The sequence below is a fragment of the Aotus nancymaae genome, unplaced genomic scaffold, assembly GCF_030222135.1.
Source record: "Aotus nancymaae isolate 86718 unplaced genomic scaffold, 86718_ANA_hifiasm-v0.15.2.pri h1tg000069l, whole genome shotgun sequence".
Lineage (NCBI taxonomy): Eukaryota > Metazoa > Chordata > Mammalia > Primates > Aotidae > Aotus > Aotus nancymaae.
This window is the reverse complement of record NW_026988484.1, coordinates 582,465-602,011: the sequence shown is the minus strand read 5'-3', so window position 1 is coordinate 602,011 and position 19,547 is coordinate 582,465. Positions and strand designations below refer to the sequence as shown.

The 19,547-nt window shown below is 40.1% G+C and overlaps 1 long non-coding RNA gene across 1 annotated transcript; it reads right to left on the bottom strand.

Moving 5' to 3' along the window:
- Positions 1-1,949: 1,949 nt before the first annotated feature.
- On the bottom strand, positions 1,950-19,453 carry LOC105726048 (uncharacterized). Its single transcript, XR_001109420.3, has 3 exons — positions 16,793-19,453; positions 13,713-13,925; positions 1,950-8,013 (listed from the first exon to the last, which is right to left on the bottom strand). It is a non-coding gene; the product is annotated as an uncharacterized LOC105726048 (long non-coding RNA).
- Positions 19,454-19,547: the final 94 nt, after the last annotated feature.

Sequence of the window (19,547 nt, the reverse complement as noted above, 5' to 3'; positions counted from 1 at the left end):
AGGTAAAAAGGGGAAAAATTTGAAAATATTATATTGAAGACTTATAGCCAAGAAAAATTAGAATTCGGTCCAAATTGTAGAAGATAATACAAATTGAAAAACATTAGTCAAGACTAGAATCTAACAACAGGAGTACTATTGTTTCTGAAACATAATTTTTCTCTATCCATTTTCCCACTTTTACTAACAGCAAATCATGATAGGGCTGGTTTGCTTTATTATACTTAGCCTGATTATTTGTATACAGTACAACAAGAATTTTTTTTTTTGAGACAGAGTCTCACTCTGTCACCCAGGTGTGAGGGCAGCAGCACAATCCCGGCTCACTACAACCTCTGCCGCCCAGGGTGAAGCAATTCTCCTGCCTCAGCCTTCCGAGTAGCTGGGATTATAGGTGCGCACCACCAGGCCCAGCTAATTCTTGTATTTTTAGTACAGACAGGTTTTAGCATGCTGGCCAAACTGATGTCAAACTCCTGACCTCATGATCCACCTGCCTCGGCTTCCCAAAGTGCTGGGATTACAGGCATGAGTCACCGTGCCTGGCCGAATAATTTTTTTTTTTTACATAGGATTTTGAATTGTCTTTGTTGGAACCTTGTTCCATAAAATAAATCTGAGATAAGACTTTTTAAAAAATCTGAGTCCAGCCATAAATTTGTATAATCAAATATTTATGAGTTGGGTGAATTCCTCTCCTCTTGAGGTTCCAAGGTAAACTTGGGGCCTGTCAGAAGGTGACATTCCTTACTCACCACATGTCAGGAACCCTGTACGAGAACTATGTAGACTAGGGTATGCGGTCAGTTTTTCCAAGGGGCTTTTATTGGCTCCAGAAGTCAAGTTTTTGATTCCTCAAAAAAAAGCAAACCATTACAGTCAAAGCCTTGGTAAAATAACTAGTTTCACAAATTGTATCCTCTTATAAGTGAAAACAGATTCTTATTGCACTTAAGCAAATAACCATATTGTTGTAAGTTAAGAATACTCACAATTTCCAAATTCTGTAGAAATCAGGTGGTAGAGAAAAACAAAAATGCTCCAAATTTTTTATAGGACTCTAAAATACTCAACTGTTAAAAGCTGTAGACAGCTTAAAATAAAAGTTTTCTTAACTCCGAAAAATAAAGGATTAGCAACATTTTAAGCAAAAAGTTAAAAAGATTACTTCAGACTTCTATTAGTTTATTCTATGCCATTAATTCCTGTTCTGCTTGATATTCATGAACATTTCAGCCTCCATGAGTCCTGAAAGATTTTCCTCTATTCTGATGTCACAGTCTCCAAAGTTAATATAAACCTGCATTCAAGGCCAGGCATGGTGGCTCACACCTGTAATCCCAGCACATTGGGAGGCCGAGGTGGGTGTATCACTTGAGGTCAGGAGTTCAAGACCAGTCTGGCCAACATGGTGAAACCCTGTCTCTATTAACAATTAAAAAATAATTAGCCAGGAGTGGTGGTAGGCACTTGTAATCCCAGCCACTCAGAAGGCTGGGGCACGAGAGTCCAGGAAAAAGACATAATTTATCATTTGATTTTGTAAAGTGTGACAAATATCAAAGGTTTTAAACACTTGATATTCCACAATAGGATCACAGGTCATTGTAAAATAAGTCATTCATTTAACCAAAGTGATAACTCAAGTGATAACCTGAGCCAGGAGGTGGAGGCTGCAGTGAGCCAAGTCCCCACCACTGCACACCAGCCTGGGCAACAGAGCAAGACCCTGTTTCATAAAAAGAAAAAAAAGCCCTGAATTCAAGAGCACCTGTTAGAATTTTATAGCTGATTATAAAACTACCTTCTAAAGAGGACCAAAACAAAGACAGCAATTGTCCGTAGATAACAATTAAAGACAACAATTGTCTTTTAAAAAGACAGAAAACAAATAAAGACAGCAATTGTCCACAGATAACACAAAGTTTTAGGAGAGTGACAGTCAAAGACACAATTCATAAGGAAATTTATTACCTCTATGACACACAATTTAACATAACAATTATAATTATTACTGGTAATGTACATTAAGTCATATCAAAATTATAGGTGTTTCCCATAATTTTGGAACACATACCAATAACATTTATACAAATACAGCCCAAAGAAAACTAAATACCGTTTTATATTTGACAATGCTTCCTGTATAATTTTTATGTCTAATAAGCCACATACGTCATTTTTGGACTTTAAAAAACCTAGTATCTTAAAGGATTAATTAGGTCAGAAAAAGACATAATTTATCATTTGATTTTATAAAGTGTGCCAAATATCAAAGGTTTTAAAAACTTGATATTCCACAATAGGACACAGGTCATTCCAAAATAAGCCATTCATTTAACCAAAATGGTAACTCAAGGATTTCAAAACAAGGTGAAACCCTTCATTCTCTGAGAAAGGACACTTAATTTTCCAAACAATAAGCCCTAATAAAAACAGTATAGGCTGGGCGCAGTGTCTTACACCTGTAATCCCAGCACTTTGTGAGGCCAAGGCGGGTGGATCACTTCAGGTAAGGAGCTCAAGACCAGCCTGACCAACATACTGAAACCCCGACTCTACTAACAATACAAAATTAGCTGAGTGTGGTGGAGCATGCCTGTAATCCCAGCTACCTGGGAGGCTGAGGCAGGAGAATCACTTGCACCCAGGAGGCAGAGGTTGCAGTGAGCTGAGATTGTACCAATGCACTCCAGCCTGGACAACAAAAGCAAAACTCCATTTCAAAAAAAAAGCATAAAGCCAATTAAATTTGTTCTCCAAAATTTTATAAACAATCTATAAAATTTTAATCTTGATCATAAGATAACTTCCACAAGCCTTTATAAGCTTTATATCCTTTATTAAGGAGTCAGTTAATGCTTCAAGAAAATCTTGTTAATCTGACACAGGGGCCCATATGCTGGTCTTGCATCAGTGTGCCTTTGACATTAGTGGTTTATTTACAGAGAAACTGAACTTATTTTATCTCTCAAAAATTGGCCCTTACAATCTCATATGCCCACCTCTCCCGCTATAGTCCCTGGGCTTTAAGTAATTGAACAGGTTTAATTTCTGGCCCTGTGTCTCAGGAATGCAGTTTATTTTGATGGGCATCTTCTACTGGGCCAGAAGATGAAGGTTTAATTGCTGTCAGTATTTAGGATTTAGCAGGACTTTGTGTCCTTTTTAAACCCGGGAGTCAAAGTCCTGTAACTTAATGTCACAAGGACTTTAAAAGCACATATAGGAAGATACACGGACATATAACCTTAATTTTAAAAAAACTTTTTTTTTTTTGACACAGAGTCTCTCTGTCACCCAGGCTGGAGTGCAGTGGCGTGATTCTGGCTCACCATAACCTCCACCTCCTGGGTTTAAGCGATTCTCCTGCCTCAGCCTCCCGAGTAGCTGGGACTACAGGTGTGTGCCACTACACCCGGCTAATTTTTTGTATTTTTAATAGAGACGGGGTTTCACGGTATTAGCCAGCATGTTCTCAAACTCCTGACCTCGTGATCCACCCGCCTTGGCCTCCCAAAGTGCTGGGATTACAGGTGTGAGCCACCGCACCCAGCCAAAAAAAAATTTTTTTTAAATCTCAGTTTTTCTTTCTAAGCAAACCAAACTGAACAATAATGGCATAGGAATTATTTCAATAAAACATAAAATCTGTTAGGCCAGTTAACAAAAGGCAAAAGAAATGACCTCATGCAGTGCACAGAACATTATGTTGGAAGAAAATGCGTTTCCCTTAGACCTTTAAGAAAAACATTGTTAGCATCAGGCCCCAAAAAGAAAAACCAACCAACAAACAAAACAAAGCAAAACAAAACACAGAACCTAAGGAAAATAAACTCACAAGAGCTGAAAGTGAGCTGAAGTTTTTTTTGCATATCAGACCCAATCTCCAGACAGACCACTACAATTTTCCTTTAATTACAGACAACTGAATCACATAAAAGTTTATTTTTAAATAAACCTTCTTGTTGTGACTTATGTAGACTATTCGTTAAATGCTTGGACTTTCTGGTTTGTCCTGAACATTCCTCCCTCTTAAACAACAAGTCATTTTATTCTGTGGCTAAATTTACAAGATTCTTTCTCATATAAAATCATTTTTCTTTAAATTTTCTTACCAAAAAACCTCTCTATTTCTATGACTTTCTTTACATCTCTATTATTTCCTGGTTCCTTTTACCCTGTTTTAAAGTCACCTTTAAATAATCTTTGAATTAGACAAAATATTGTTCATCCTTTGTAAAAGAACACAGCATTTTTTTTTTAAAAAAAGTTTTCCTACAACATGTTTTTATTGAAAAATACCCAAATAATGAAATACCTATTATTTAATTTAACTTTAGATTCTAAATCATGTCCTTTATCTACAAGTATCCCATTACATATACCTAATTATTTTATTTTAATAATTTACCTAGATTATTTATGAAAACTGTGATAGACATCACTCAAAGTTCTGAAACTGCCATAACTGAGACAGTGACAACTGTCTCCATCTTGCTTCTAACCTCTAAGCTGTCCTTGTTCCTTCCTGGGTGTAGGCCGAACTAACTTTGGGAGGAACTTAGTTTACAGTTTAGCTTTGAAACAAAGATAGTAACAGTCCTTTTCCAAAACAAACCTCCTTACTGCCTGTGCACTAGACTGCCTAAAGCCACAAGATTGTAAGTTATAGTAATGTTACTAAATTAAAGATTTAGCTATTATCATTAAACCAATATCAACGTCTTATTTTTTAAAGATTACATAAGCAAAGAACATTCTGTCTTGGGCTATGTTTATAGTTTTGTAATCCCTATGTCAAATGTTGACACCTTATAGTATTTGGCAGGGATAAGAATGAAATTCCTTGGTCAATAAATGCAAACAAAAATGTATGCTGGCAATTCTTAAGACATTTCTAATATTACTTTTCCAATAATTTTAAAGCTGGCTTATTTATTAAAGATTTTACTTAAGTCATATAAACTGGAAAAAGCATTTGACTAGTCTTTTCTTTTTCTAATAAAGTATTTAATTTACATATTTTTATTTTTCTTTAAGACAATTAATTAGAGCTTGTAATTAGGCATGCTAATTACATGCCTAATTAATGTATTAGGCATGCTGATAGAAGTACATTTTATAGATTCATAAAAACCTTTTAGACTTTCAGATTTTTTTCTTTTTTCAGAGATGAGGTTTCACCATATTGGCTAGGCTGGTCTTGAACTCCTGATCTCAGGTGATCCATCCACCTTGGCCTCCTAAAGTGCTGGGATTACAGGCATGAGCCACCATGCTGGGCCCAGATTCCTAATAACCTGTTTCACCACCCTACGCAGTTGTCAGCTAAATAGTCTTAAATTTGTATATTATAGGAAATAACTCAGGTGAAAATCCTACAGCAAAATTTACATCATAAGGCACAGAGAGAAAAAGTCTGGTGTGCTGGAGGTAGATTAGAGATGGATGCCAAATCAAACATAAAATTGTAAAAATCTATCATAGGATTGCATAAGGAGACCAATTTTATTTAGATAGGGACTACTTATTTCTTAACTGGATCTCTGAGCTCTGGGCAGAACCCACACTGAATCCTGGGTTTCCAAAAAGGGAGAATTATTATGAGGCTAGACCATGCAATATTTTTACAGTGTATTTAGAAAAATTGTTTTAAATAAAGGTATTTCTAAGTTTCTAAACTATACTCTTGTTTAAAAATTCACGAGTAGCTTCTGTTGCAATAACTATTTTAGTCAATAAATCAGATAACACACTACAAAAGCAAGCAGTTTAAGAGCTGAGACAAACTTGTCTGTTTACACTCTTGGGGTTCCATAAGGAAAAACAGGTTTCTCCCCAAAGGGAATCTGACACCTTCTCTATTTTCTTTAAGGAACCACAGGCTATTATAAACTATCTTAGGTCCCTCATGCAGCAGAGGGTGCAAGAGAAAGGAGAGATAGCAGAAGTAAATGAAGAAAACAGAATTCTGTTACATGTCATGAGTGGGTAAAAAAAGAAAAGAAAACAGAATTCTATCAACTGAGAAGACAAAATCTTTGGCTCAAAAAAAAAAAAAAAAAAGGAGAAGGTAAAGTTGGTGAAATCCAGTGGGAAACAGACTGAAACAACAATAACAACAACAAAACAGTTAAGCACAACAATCACACCACTTACACTACTGAGCGCTCTCAGGTAAGGAGACACTAAGACCAGCTGGTTACTTTAGCCAAGACAAACCCCAATTCAGGGACCTCGGGACGGGTGTCAGGCTGAAGACTGCTCTCTACCATCCTAGACGCAGGGAAAAAAACCTTATCTTCCCTGTTGGAAGCAAGTTCGAACTCTATAAACGAGTCACTTGCCTTCCATCATTATGGAAGCAGAGCTGGCCTTCCTTGTGTTGGAAGCAAGTAAACTTTTTTTTTAAATGAGTTGTACAGGAAAATAAACTTTAAATTGTGACCACATTTTGGAAGATCAGGGATTCTCTGGAAGGAGTGCTTCCAGGCCTCAGCAAATTGTCCTATTGGTTTGAGCCATAAAGACAGCTCAAGCTGGTACCAAGCACTGACAGGAGATTTGTCAAAGGTCAGGGGTACCTCTATTACTCATAATCCCTCTGTGATTACCAAAATGTGAACCCTGAAAATCTGAGGCAGGTCTCAGTCAATTTAGAAAATTAATTTTGCCAAAGTTAAGGACACATGTCCGTGACACGGCGTCAGGAGGTCCTGATGACATGGGCCCAAGGTGGTCAGAGCACAGTTTGGTTTTATACATTCTGAGACATAGAACATCAATCAGCATATGCAAGGCGAACATTGGTTCAGTCCGGAAAGGGAGGACAACTTGAAGCAAAGGTGGGAAGACTGGAAGCAGGGAGGGGACTTCCAGGTCATAGGTAGATAAGAGACAAATGGTTGCATTCTCTTGAGGTTCTGATTAGCCTCTCCAAATGAGGCAATCAGATACGCATTTATCTCAGTGAGCAGAGAGGTGACTTTGAATAGAATGAGAGGCAGGGGAGTAGCAGGAGGAAGGCTAGATATGTTGAAAGTGGTAGATTAATGTGGAACCTTTAAGCCATGCCAAGGAATTAGGAAAGTATCCAAAGGCAAGGTAAATCCATGGAAACCACAGAAGTGGCAAAGTGACAAAAGCATATTTTTAAAGATCATTAGGTGCTTTCTGTATTGGGGGATTTAAGGGTTCAGGATAAGCAGCAGGCAGCAGATAAGAAACAGACAGAATAATGTAATGATACCTCCGTGGGTAAGGTAGCTGACAACTGACTTGTGACCAGGACAGTGGCAGAGGAAATGATAACTGAGCAGTATTTAGGCTGTGGATTCAAAGTGATTTGGTGATTGACTGAAGTAGGCACTGTTTTGAACTATTGCCTTATGAACATCCTGGGCCACATGATAAATTTTTGAGGGGGCAGAGGGCTGTCCTGTGCATTATATGTCTTAATATTATATATGTATTATAATGTATATAATATACAGTATATATATATACACACACAAACATATAGTAGCTAGTAAGTGTATACGATTATGATTTTCCAATTAAAAATAATGTTAATTTAAAAAGAATATTTTAGGCAAGACACATTTCCTCCTGCTGACCTGATGAAAAGTAGTAGAAATGAACTGAGCTTAAGAGTGTAGATAGGGATGAGATACACATCTAAAGCAAATGAGGGTGTGTTTATATACATAACAAAACGTCCAAGGAGAAGCAGTTGCTCTTCTTCCTTTAAAATGTCAATGATTCAGCGTTCTGGGATGGCATTTCTGACTGTATGGACCTTCTCCTTGTGGTTGCTAGACAACTGCATTAGTTGTGGGTAGGTTCTCTCGGCTCATCCAAAGGCAGAAAGCAGGAGGCTACATGTGGCCAGGGATATCCCTCTGTAGATCTCTACTCTGTCAGAGCAAGATAGATCTTTCTTTTCCTGATGCTTTCCAGAACATCTTCTCTTACACCCTTCTGGGTATTCAGCCACAAGGTCAGCTCTAGCTTCAATTAAGCAGGAAAACATTACAATGAGTGGTTGCAAAGACAAAAATAACATCTGTCATTGAAAACCTACGAGTCCACTTTTCTTTACCTGCTCTACCTGTAGGTTCTGCTTCAATGGGGAAATCCTGGCATGGAAGATGGTAGAACTCACTCTCCTTGTAGAGTTTCAAACGTCTATAGAAGATTTCTCTTTTAATTACTTTTGGTCTGTCTTACCAGCTAGTACACGTGATTTTAGCTGGATGTACAGAATTAAGTCAATTGTTTTGTAGGACCTATTTTGTGAAAGGGCTATATATGCAAAGCAGTCCCCAAACACAGAAGGAGTCGAGAAACCAAAGAATGAGGTAGACAAATCTAGTATGTGTCTGTAATCTCAGCACTTTGGGAGGCTGAGGCGGGAGGATCACTTGAGGTCAAGAGTTTAAGAGCAGCCTGGGCAACACAGCTAGACCTCATCTCTGCAGAAAATAAAAAAAGTTAGCTGGGCTTGGTGGCGCACCTTGATGGAATACCTCCTGAGTAGTCCCAGCTACTCAGGAGGCTGCAGCTGGAGGATCGCTTGAGCCCCGGAGGTTAAGGCTGCAGTGAGCTATGATGGTGCTACTGCACTACAGCCAAATCTCTTCTTAGGAAAGAAAAGAAAAGAAGAAAGAGCATTGGCTAAATCTAATACAGATGCTAAGTACCTGTAGTTTGTATAGTTGTTCTATCACTTAGACTATATTAGACACAGCAGGGTATATCTCAGCAAACACCTTCTTTAATTGCTGGTAGTCTACTGTCATGTGCCAGGGACCATCAGGTTTCCTTTCCCAGTCACACAATATGAGGGTCAAGGGAATTAAGTTAAAAATGAAAAATGAATGCTTTGGGAGTAGCAATGAGGAGCAAAAACACCACTTCCACCCATGTGATCTGAGGTAATAGTGGGGTAGGAGAAAAGAACTGTCCATCTTCAAGAGATGCATTGAGTATTAAATGAGATATACATGTAAAATTCTGAAACAATGTCTGGCATCTAAGAAATTACTTAGTGTCTTAGGTATCATTTTTGTTGTCATTGTTATTATCTAACCCTCACAGTATCACTATGAGGCAGGTACTAGGCATAGTCCTATTTAACAGAAGGCAAACTTGACACTCAAATATATTATGCAAGAATGGTCTGGGATTGAAATCAAAGGAGGCTGGGTGTGGTGGCTCAGGCCTGTAATCTCAGCACTTTAAGAAGCTGACGCGGGAGGATCACTTGAGTTAAGGAGTTCAAGATCAGCCTGGGCAACATACTGACACCCCATCCCTACAAAACATTTAAAGAATTAACTATACATGGTAGTATGCCTGTAGTCCCCACTACTCCAGAGGCTGAGAGAAAGAAAATAACTTGAGCCCAGGAAGTTGGAGGCTGCAGTGAATTGTGGTTGCACCACTGAACTCTAGCCTGAGCAACAGAGCAAGACGCTGCCTCAGAAACAAAACAAAGCAAGGAATGACAGGCCCCTGACTCCAGACCAAAAACATTTAACCACTCCGCTATACTGCCTAAACTTTTCAGTTCACTGTTCAAGGCAGATTAGCAGTAGGGACAAACACAGAAGTCCAAACGATGTTAGGAGACTCTATTTATTAAATACTTGCCTTCCATAGGAATGTTATCTACCATTGAGGCCAGTAGTTCAAGATCAACCTGGCCAACACAGTGAAACCCCATCTCTATTAAAAATACAAAAATGAGCCAGTCATGGTGGCAGCTGCCTGTAATCACAGCTACTCAGGAGGACGAGGCAGGAGAATCACTTGAAGAAAAATCTAGATATGACTGTGATTTTAAGACTTTTGCAAAACACAATGCAAATAAGCCAGCACACAGCACTGAGTAAATGTTTGTCAAAGGGTAGCTAGCAGCGTCTCCTAGTTCCTATAATTTGCTGAAGTTAATTCATTTTTCAAGTGTTCAGTAGATAACTTCAGGATATAAAGAAACCTGGTACACAACTGGGTTATTAATTTTTTGAGACAGTTTCACTCTTGTTACCCAGGCTGGAGTGCAATGGCACGATCTCGGCTCACCGCAACCTCTGCCTCCTGGGTTCAAGCAATTCTCCTGCCTCAGCCTCCCGAGTAGCTGGGACTACAGGCGTGCGCCACCATGCCCAGCTAATTTTTGTATTTTTTTAGTAGAGACAGGGTTTCACCTTGTTGACCAGGATGGTCTTGATCTCTTGACCTCGTGATCCACCCGCCGTGGCCTCCCAAAGTGCTGGGATTATAGGCGTGAGCCACCGCACCCGGCCCTGGGTTATTGATCTTAAGCCTCTCAGCCAAACTACCCACCAAGGTTCATACCTGACCTCAGGGTAGGAGTGGCTCCAGGAATAGTGGGATGTGACTGGTAAGTGAAAGGGTGGGAGAGAGAAGCATACATTTGTGACAGTGTAAGGATGATTCATTTGCATGTAAGCATCTAGCACTAAAAGGTAATATATGCTGTTTCCTTAACTCTTCAACACCACGCTCTCAAATCCTCTGAAAATCTTCCTTCCACAAGAACTTTATTCTCTATAAGCAATATAGAAAGTGAGAAGGGCACAAAAAAAGAAAAAAAAAGAACTTTATTCTGTCATCACAATATTCAGACACCTGAAATCCCATAAACTGTATACCTCCCTGGTGATCTCCTGACTCAATTCTCTCTGCTTAACCCCTTCAAACAATACTCAAAAATACGAGTTCTGCTTTGGGCTATGATAAACTTGTACTAGACAAGTCTTCCTATCATAGTATATGACAGATGCAACTATGTATGGTAGATGCAACTGTGTACGGTAGATACAGCTGACAGAATAACTTCAGCATACTCTGAAATGACCCAGTATGGGAGACACACCTGAATGCATGTTCAGAGTTCCAAATATGGCCAACCTGGAGATTCACCTTTATCTATGATGAATATCTGAGTCCCTGTCCTGTCCTGTGGAACGCTGGCCCTATGGGGGATTGAGGCTTTTTGTCTTGGGTTAAATGACGGTTGCCACGTAGATGCTGTCAGGAGAAGAATGTTAAGTGAAGATGCTATATAAAGTGCATGCTTTCTGTAGGCAGCGGCAGTTCTTCTGTTCAGCCTACCATCACTGGATCACTCTGTATGTAAGTTCCATCTCACAAACAGTGCCATCCCTTTTGGAGTTGAAAGGGTTGCAGCATGGCACAATAGCACACTATAAAATTAAACTACATCAGGGGTCAGTTTTCAGGCAGTGGACAGAAAGCCATGCATGACTAAGACTGACGTGAGGGGAACATGTTAAAAAGCCGAGCCTCTTTACCTCCCCATTCTCTTTTTTTTTTTTTTTTTTGAGACGGAGTTTCGCTCGTTACCCAGGCTGGAGTGCAATGGCGTGATCTCAGCTCACCGCAACCTCTGCCTCCTGGGTTCAGGCAATTCTCCTGCCTCAGCCTCCTGAGTAGCTGGGATTACAGACGCGCGCCACCATGCCCAGCTAATTTTTTGTATTTTTAGTAGAGACGGGGTTTCACCATGTTGATCAGGATGGTCTCGATCTCTTGACCTCGTGATCCACCCGCCTCGGCCTCCCAAAGTGTTGAGATTACAGGCGTGAGCCACCGCGCCTGGCCTACCTCCCCGTTCTCTAAGGATAATTCCTCAACTACAGTGGACAGAGCTGGAATCTGAGCTAAGGAGAACAGTCATGCTGAGATCAGGAAGTCTCACTGCTAAATGCCACCTATCAAAGTAGCCTCCCCTGACTATCCTGTGTAAAATAATCCCTCTGTCCTCTCTAGACTTTCTAGCCTCTTTAACCTACTTTTTTTTTTTAACAAACGAAATCTTGACAGCCAACGTTCAAACCAGAAATTTCTGAGATTAAATCACAGTAATATTCCAGAGCTTGATCTTTGGCTGTTTTTACGCTTTATTAATCCACCATTTTCTTTAGTTTCTATTATGTGCCAAGTACCATGCCAAATTTGTGTAAAATAACAAAGTAAATAACAAAGTAAAATAACAAAGTAAATGCTGTCCAGAATCATAAAGTTCACAATTTAAAACATTAACCTTTACAATAAACAAGCAGATAAACAGAAAATGTGTAAGTAACTCAGGCTGCCATTAACAAAATACTTAAACAACAGACATTTCTCTCTTTTTTTTTTTGGAGACAGAGTCTCACTCTGTCACCCAGGCTAGAGTGTAGAGGCATGATCTCAGCTCACTGCAACCTCCACCTCCCAGGTTCAAATGATTCTCCTGCTTTAGCCTCCTGAGTAGCAGGGACTACAGGTGTATGCTACCACGCCTGGATAATTTTTGTATTTTTAGTAGAGACAGGGTTTCACCATGTTGGCCAGGCTGGTCTCAAACTCCTGACCTCAGGTAATCTGCCTGCCTCAGCCTCCCAAAGTGCTGGGATTACAGGCATGAGCCACCACACCTGGCCCAGACATTTATTTTCTCATAGTTCTAGAGACCAGAAATCTGAGATCAGAGTGCAATTATGATTAGGTTTCGGTGAGGGCTCTTTTCCTGGCTTGCACACCTTCCTGCTGTGACCTCATATGGTGAAGAGACAGAGAGGGGAAGATCTCTTTTTTAATTCTTACAAGGCCACACTAGTATCCAATTAGGGTCCTACCCTTATAACCTCATTTAACTTAATTAGCTTGTAAAGACCCTATTTCCAAATACAGTAACACTTGGGGTTATGGCTTCAACATATGAATTCCTGGGGAGGACACAGTCCAGTCAATAACAGAAATACAGCTAATATAATGCACTATGATATGAGAATACGCTGATAATTTATCAGCTACACTAATGCATAAGATAAGGTTGAAGAGTTTCATGCAATTTAATGTCTTTTGTATCATATGATTTAAATTATAATCCAAGGAGAGTATGAATTTACACTTATAGGCCTAGGGACATTCCATGTTAGAACTTTCCTTTAGACCTACTAAGATTACGCATCAGAGGCCTGTGACACTGCCTGGGAAAGACATGTCCTACACAGACATACAGATGATGTGATGACTGGAAAAAGCCAACTGTGTTTAAAAGTAAGCATTGGCTGGGCGCACTGGCTCACACCTGTAATCCCAGCACTTTGGGAGGCCGAGGTGGGTGGATCATTTGAGGTCAGGAGCTCGAGACCAGTCTGACCAACATGGCGAAACCCCGTCTCTACTAAAAATACAAAATTAGCCAGGTGCGGTGGCACACGCCTGTAATCCCAGCTACTCAGGAGGCTGAGGCAGAAGAATTGCTTGAACCCGGGAGGTGGAGGTTGTAGTGAACTGAGATTGTGCCACTGCACTCCAGCCTGGGCAAGAAGGGAAAAATTCTGTCTCAACAACAACAACAACAAAAAGCAAGCATCAAATCTATATTCCCTCTGAATTGTAGGTGATGATTTATAATTCAGCTGCTTCCCACATGGGCAACTCAACATCCAGTATTTCATAGTAGGTGCAGTAGAGATGTATTTAACTCATGAAGACTGGGTATTCTCTAGGGTAACAGCAAGGATATTACCTAGTATGTGACACTGTAGCCTACAACCAGGTTTTCTAATATTCTCATGTTACTGAATCACATTTTAACTACTCCTAAAGTGCTGGCTTTCAGGACAGACAGAAAAATAGTCCATACTTATATTCCACTGTTAGCTTACCTTGGCCTTGGAATTGAAGAATGACTTGGGGAAGAACTGAGAGGGGAGGAGGCAGGTGTAGAAGCGTGGCCATTCTGACTCTATACTTTCTTGCACAGATTTAGTTTCTATCCTTCACAAACTATTTAATATTCCAAATGGCAACAGATGGGAACCAGCTGAGATCTCTCCTGGAGTGGATCAGACTAAGGATCTTCATCATTCAACTGATTCCTGAATAGGAAAGAAAAATGTCATCTACTTCACTTTGACTTCTGACCTCGCCACTGTATCTTTTTAAAAAAAATAGTTCTATTCTGATATAGTCATAAACCATATAATTCACCCATACAAAATGTAAAAATCAGTAACTTTTAGTATATTCATAGACATGTGTAACCACCACAGTCAATTTTAGAATACTTTTATCATGTCAAAAAGAAACCCCATAACCTTTAGCTATCCCCCTCCTCACCTCCCATTCCTCTAACACAAAGCAAATAGTAATCTACTTTCTGTATCTATGGGCCTGTTTATTCTAGAGACTGAATATAAATGGAACCACATGATACCTAATCTTTTGTGTCTTGCCTCTTATTTTAATGTTTATATTTTGTATATTTTATTATGCTCCAACATACCAGGGTAGGGGAGCTAGCTGCAGTTGGCTGGGGAGAGCCCCTCCTACAGCTAGCTAATTCTTAAAGGCAGTAAACAACTTGCCCATAAACATGCCATTTATATGCAACCAACCAATCCATAGCTCATATCCCCAATTACCATCTTCATCTAACTGTCATACACTAACCATTATTTCCCCTGCCCTAAACCAACCTGGGGACCAGACAACTAGAGACTACCCCCACAGCCTGGAGCCTGGCAACATTATTCCAACTAGACAATCCTAAATTGTTTCCCCAGCCTGGCTTTGCCTTTCCTAGAGAAAACATGATAAAGGGTCTGGGTCTGGGCTTTTTCCCTTCTCTCTAGGCACCCCTGCCTCCTGACCAAATTTTGATACTTCCTATGTGGCCCTGTATGGTGTGGCATGCTCCCTTCTGCTGGAAAATGGGAGTAATAGACTATTTTTGCAAAGGCAGTTGTCCCCATGTCTGTCATCTTGCCATATGTGATTTTTTAAAAATCAGGGTATGTTTTAAAATGCCTCTCTTCACATGGAACCTGTCTTAGCCAAATACAAACCAAAAAAAGATAAACTTAACATTTGATGCTACATAAAATAGGATTATGTTTTAGCAACACTATATTAAGAAGACATAAAATGGAGACATTTTTCTCACGTGTATAGGTAAAATGTGTCTCCACAAATTGTCATGCGGAAGGCCTAACCCCCCTCCTATACCTCAGAATGTGACTTTACCTGGTTGCTGCAGATATAAGTTAGTTACATCAAAATGAGGTCATTAGGGTAGACTCTGATCTATTCTAACTAGTATCTTTATTAAAAAAAAGGAAACTTCTCAAAGATTTCATGTGCCCCATAAATATATACACCTACTATGTATACACAAAAATTAAAAATAAGAAAATTATAAACATTAAAAGGAAAAGTTTTAAAGGTGAAATTTGCACACAGAGACAAGCATGGGGAAAATGATATGAAGATACCACAGATTTCTGTTGCTTAAGCCACCAAGTCTGTGGTGCTTTATTACAGCAGTTGTAGCAAACCAATACATCACAGGGAAAAAAGTTATCAAGTTTGAGTCATATTTTACAGCCAAAAAGAGGAAAAAGCTTTATGTAACTAACTGTATCTTGTTAGAATTTGCAATTACAACTAAAAAAGTTCATTTTCAAGTATATCATTTTTTGTCAGGTGTGTTTTTAAGACCATATGAATTTAAAGTGATTATTTCCTACGGTACTTAGATCACACAGGAGGCAAACGTTACAGGCTACTTAGACCTACACTCAAATTATAATATATCCCCGCTGGTGTTCCATCCAAATGGTGTAATTTTTTAAATAGTGGGAGATAAACTAAGTTTAAAATGCTCCAATATAATTGGAAAGAAAAATATATAGAAATGGACCCTAAGGAAATAATTACAGATGAGTGTGAAAATAGCTGAAAAATGTATCAGGATAGAATTGGTCATAATAACCAAAATTAAGGCAAAAAAACCTATGCGACAGTAAGAGTTAAATAAGTAATGTTATGTTTACATAAAGCAATATTACATGAACCAAAAAAATAAGTAATACACTGATACGGTTTGGATCTGTGTCCTCATCAAATCTCATGTCGAACTGTAGTTGCCAATGTTGGAGGTGGGGCCTGGTGTGGGGGTGACTGGATCAAGGGGTTGGTTTCTCACGAATGGTTTAGCGCCATCCCCTTGGTACCGTCTTCAGGATAGTTTGTTCTTGTGAGATCTAGTCATTTAAAAGAACGTAGCACCCCCACACCTTTCTCTTGCTTGTGGTCCTGCCATGTGAGACTCCTCGCTCCCCCTTTGCATTCCCCCCATCGGAAATTTCCCGTGGTCTCCCCAAAAGCAGAAGCCACTACTATGCTTCCTATACAGCCTGTAAAACTATGAGCCAATTATAGCTCTTTATAAATTCCCCAGTCTCAGGTGTTTCTTTGTAGCAATGTGAGAACAGACTGATAAATACACCATACAAAATATATAGAAAATAGGAAGCGTTAAATGACACCATTTACAATAACAAAGATGAAAAAATCTAGTAATGTACTTAACAAGACCTTTATGACAACTTTGAAAACCCTACCAATGGACTTAAAAGACCTGAATGAATTGAAACACACATCCTATTCCTGGATTAAGGGATTCAATATCATGAGTGTAATAATGGCAAAAACCTAATAAAATGAACAAGTACATGTTAAAAGTGGTAAAATCTGAATAAGGTCTGTAGTCTAGTCATCAGTACTGTACCAATATCAATCTCTTGGTTCGATATTACACTATTGACATGTAGAATGTTACCACTAGGAGAAGCTGGGTGACAGGTACTATGTTTGCAACTTCCTGTGAGTTTACAATGATTTCACAATGAAACGTTAATTAGCTTTATGGAGAGAATTGGATCAAGGTGGCAGTACTTCTTACCATTTACTCTTCTGAAAGCTTTTTAAAAAAACCACAATGCAGACATTTTCTATTTAAAAGAGCATATTTTCTTCATCTAATGGCTTCAACCCTCCTAAACACCACTTTTTTCCTAAAACTTTCCTCGTTATTTTTTTCCCCAAATTGATTCTATCCTGCCTAACAATATGCATTTTTTTTTTGTTGTTGTTATCTGTAAATAGGAAAAGACTCCAGCATTCCACAGATGTGGTCACAATACCATCTTGAAATAGGACCTCATTACTCCCAGGGAATCTTAATTCCTCATGGCAAATTTCCTGTCCCCATTGACCAGACCTCATCCTTTAAGAACAAAATCATCTTCTAGGATATACTGCATGCCAGAGCTCAAAGGTATTCAAAGAAGGCTAAAGCTATCTGGGGCACTGCACCTCATAACAAGGCATCGATTGCTCATCATCTTATGTCCCTCTCAAGGATAGCTCCCATTTTCCCTACAGACAGTACACTTCTGAGCCACCAGAGTTATTCACAGAATCGTAGGCACAAAGCTTATAGTGAATAAATACATGATGGTTAAGTGGAGAAGAACATCAAGAGAGGGCATTTGGCTACTTTAACCATCCCTTTTGATCTTTCATTTGCCAGAAAGGGAGAAATAAGGACTAAGACCCTAACAGGGTCTCTACGAGGCAGCAAGGTGCTGAAGGAAAGGCCTGAAAAATCACAGAAGAAAACACCAACTTACTTGGGACATGACTTTAAGTTTAAAAGCCATTTTTGTCAAGGTGCCATGGCTCATGCCTGTAACACCAACACTTTGGGAGGCAAAGGTGGGAGGACTGCTTGAGGCTAGGAGTTTGAGACCAGCCTAGGCAACATAGTGACACTTTGCCTCTACAAAAAATTAGCCACGTGCAGTCCCATGCTAATTGGGAGGCGGAGGCAGGAGTAGTGCTGCAGTGAGCTGATTGCTCATTTTTTCCTCCTGATTCCTCTTTTGGAAGAGAAATTGTCCCGGGAAGGCAAAGTTAGGGAGAAAGAAAGGAACTATAAGAGCCAAATCTGTCCTGTAGTTCTCAAGATCAGCTCAGAAACCCTTTCTTCCCCTACTCTCCTCCTTTCCCTCATTTTTCAAACACAAACACGTTGTCATAATAGGATTCCAGATACTGTGGAGCCATTATAGAGTCAGGTATTTAATTTGTACCTATAATTCCTATGGTACCTGGGGCAGAGGGGAGGGGGCGGGGAGCCATGGGGTAAGAGTGAGGGTAGGTCTGACCAAATCCAATGCCAGGACTGGATTCTGGACCTGGACTCTGGGACAAACGTTCTATCTTAGAAAGCTCATGGGTGTCTTGGGAGACAGTTGCTTCATTCAAAGAATAGGCACAACAGAGCCTAATCAGGATCCAAGACATCTGACCCCCACCCTCTAGTTTCTCTGAACTGGACATGCAGTCTTGAGACATAAAGCTTTTTCCTCAGTCCAGGGCTTCCCAGATTCTCGCACCAAAGCGTCCCTAAAACAGCAGAAAGAAAGACACACATTCTTGGGAGGTGGTTTAAAGAAAACAAAAAACTGCCAAGTGACAGATTTCTCCTAAGGTTTCTTGGATCTCTTGACCACATCCCTTATTCTAGTATTACTAGGTATTCAGAACAATCTCCAGTCTAGAAAGAAACTTGCTCCAAGGAACAACTCAGAGGACAGCCTACAGGATTAAAGAAAACCTTAAATGGAAAAATTCCCTTTTGACCAGGGACAACAATCAGTAAGTGCTAGCTGCTAGTCACAGAGGTAATGGTAAAAGTCCTAACAGTAGTATCTGTTAGCTTTTATTTTTATTATTACCACTACCTAGTCACAAAAATGGGAAACCAAAACTAGTCCCTCACACATTCTCCCTACGACCTAGTTCCCAAAACTTGTTCAGAGTCACCTGGGAGAGATCACAAGCCCTGGGTTCTCCTGACACATCTACCCACCTATATAATCACAAAAACTGGGTCTCAACACACAGGGGGGTACCCACACACACAGTCAAAAACACTGGCTTCCCCCCCACACACAACACTCAAGCACAAAAACTGGGCTCGAAAGAGTCAGTCGGATAGTATTTTAAGCTTTATGGGCTACAAGTACTGAACCCTGCCATTGTGCAAAAGCAGCCATAGAATATACGTAAATATACACAATTATACATATTCGAAGTCAGTGGTTCCCCACAGAGATGTACACACCGCAAAAGCTGGGCTCTAGAGTCAACAGTAAATATTTCCGGCTTTCTGCGGCCACATAGCACCTGTTCCACCCACTCAACTCTGCCCTTCAGCAAAAGCAGATGGAGAAGCTAAACAAATGCCCACGAGCACACACATTCACAATCAGTGTCCTCCACCACGCATGAAGCCACAAAAACCGGCTGAGCGACACACGTAGAAGGAAACACAACGGTTCGTCCTAACACTTATTCAGGGTAACACAATGTGGGTCTCACCTACACAACCGCGCGATCAAAACCCGGCACTCGCACGCCCAGATGACCCGGACGAGGCCACACTTCACACCTGCTGTCACAGACTCAAAATCACGCAACAGTCACCTCACACAACTCTACTGCGGACACCCCTGGACCTTCTGCTGCCCGCCCACTCCTCGCCCCTTCTCCCCTCCTGGCCCTTTCTCCCCTCCTCTCCCCTTCTTCCCTCCCATCCCCTTCTCCCCGCCCGGGTCAGCCTCACCGCCCCCGTCTCAGCCACAGTCTCA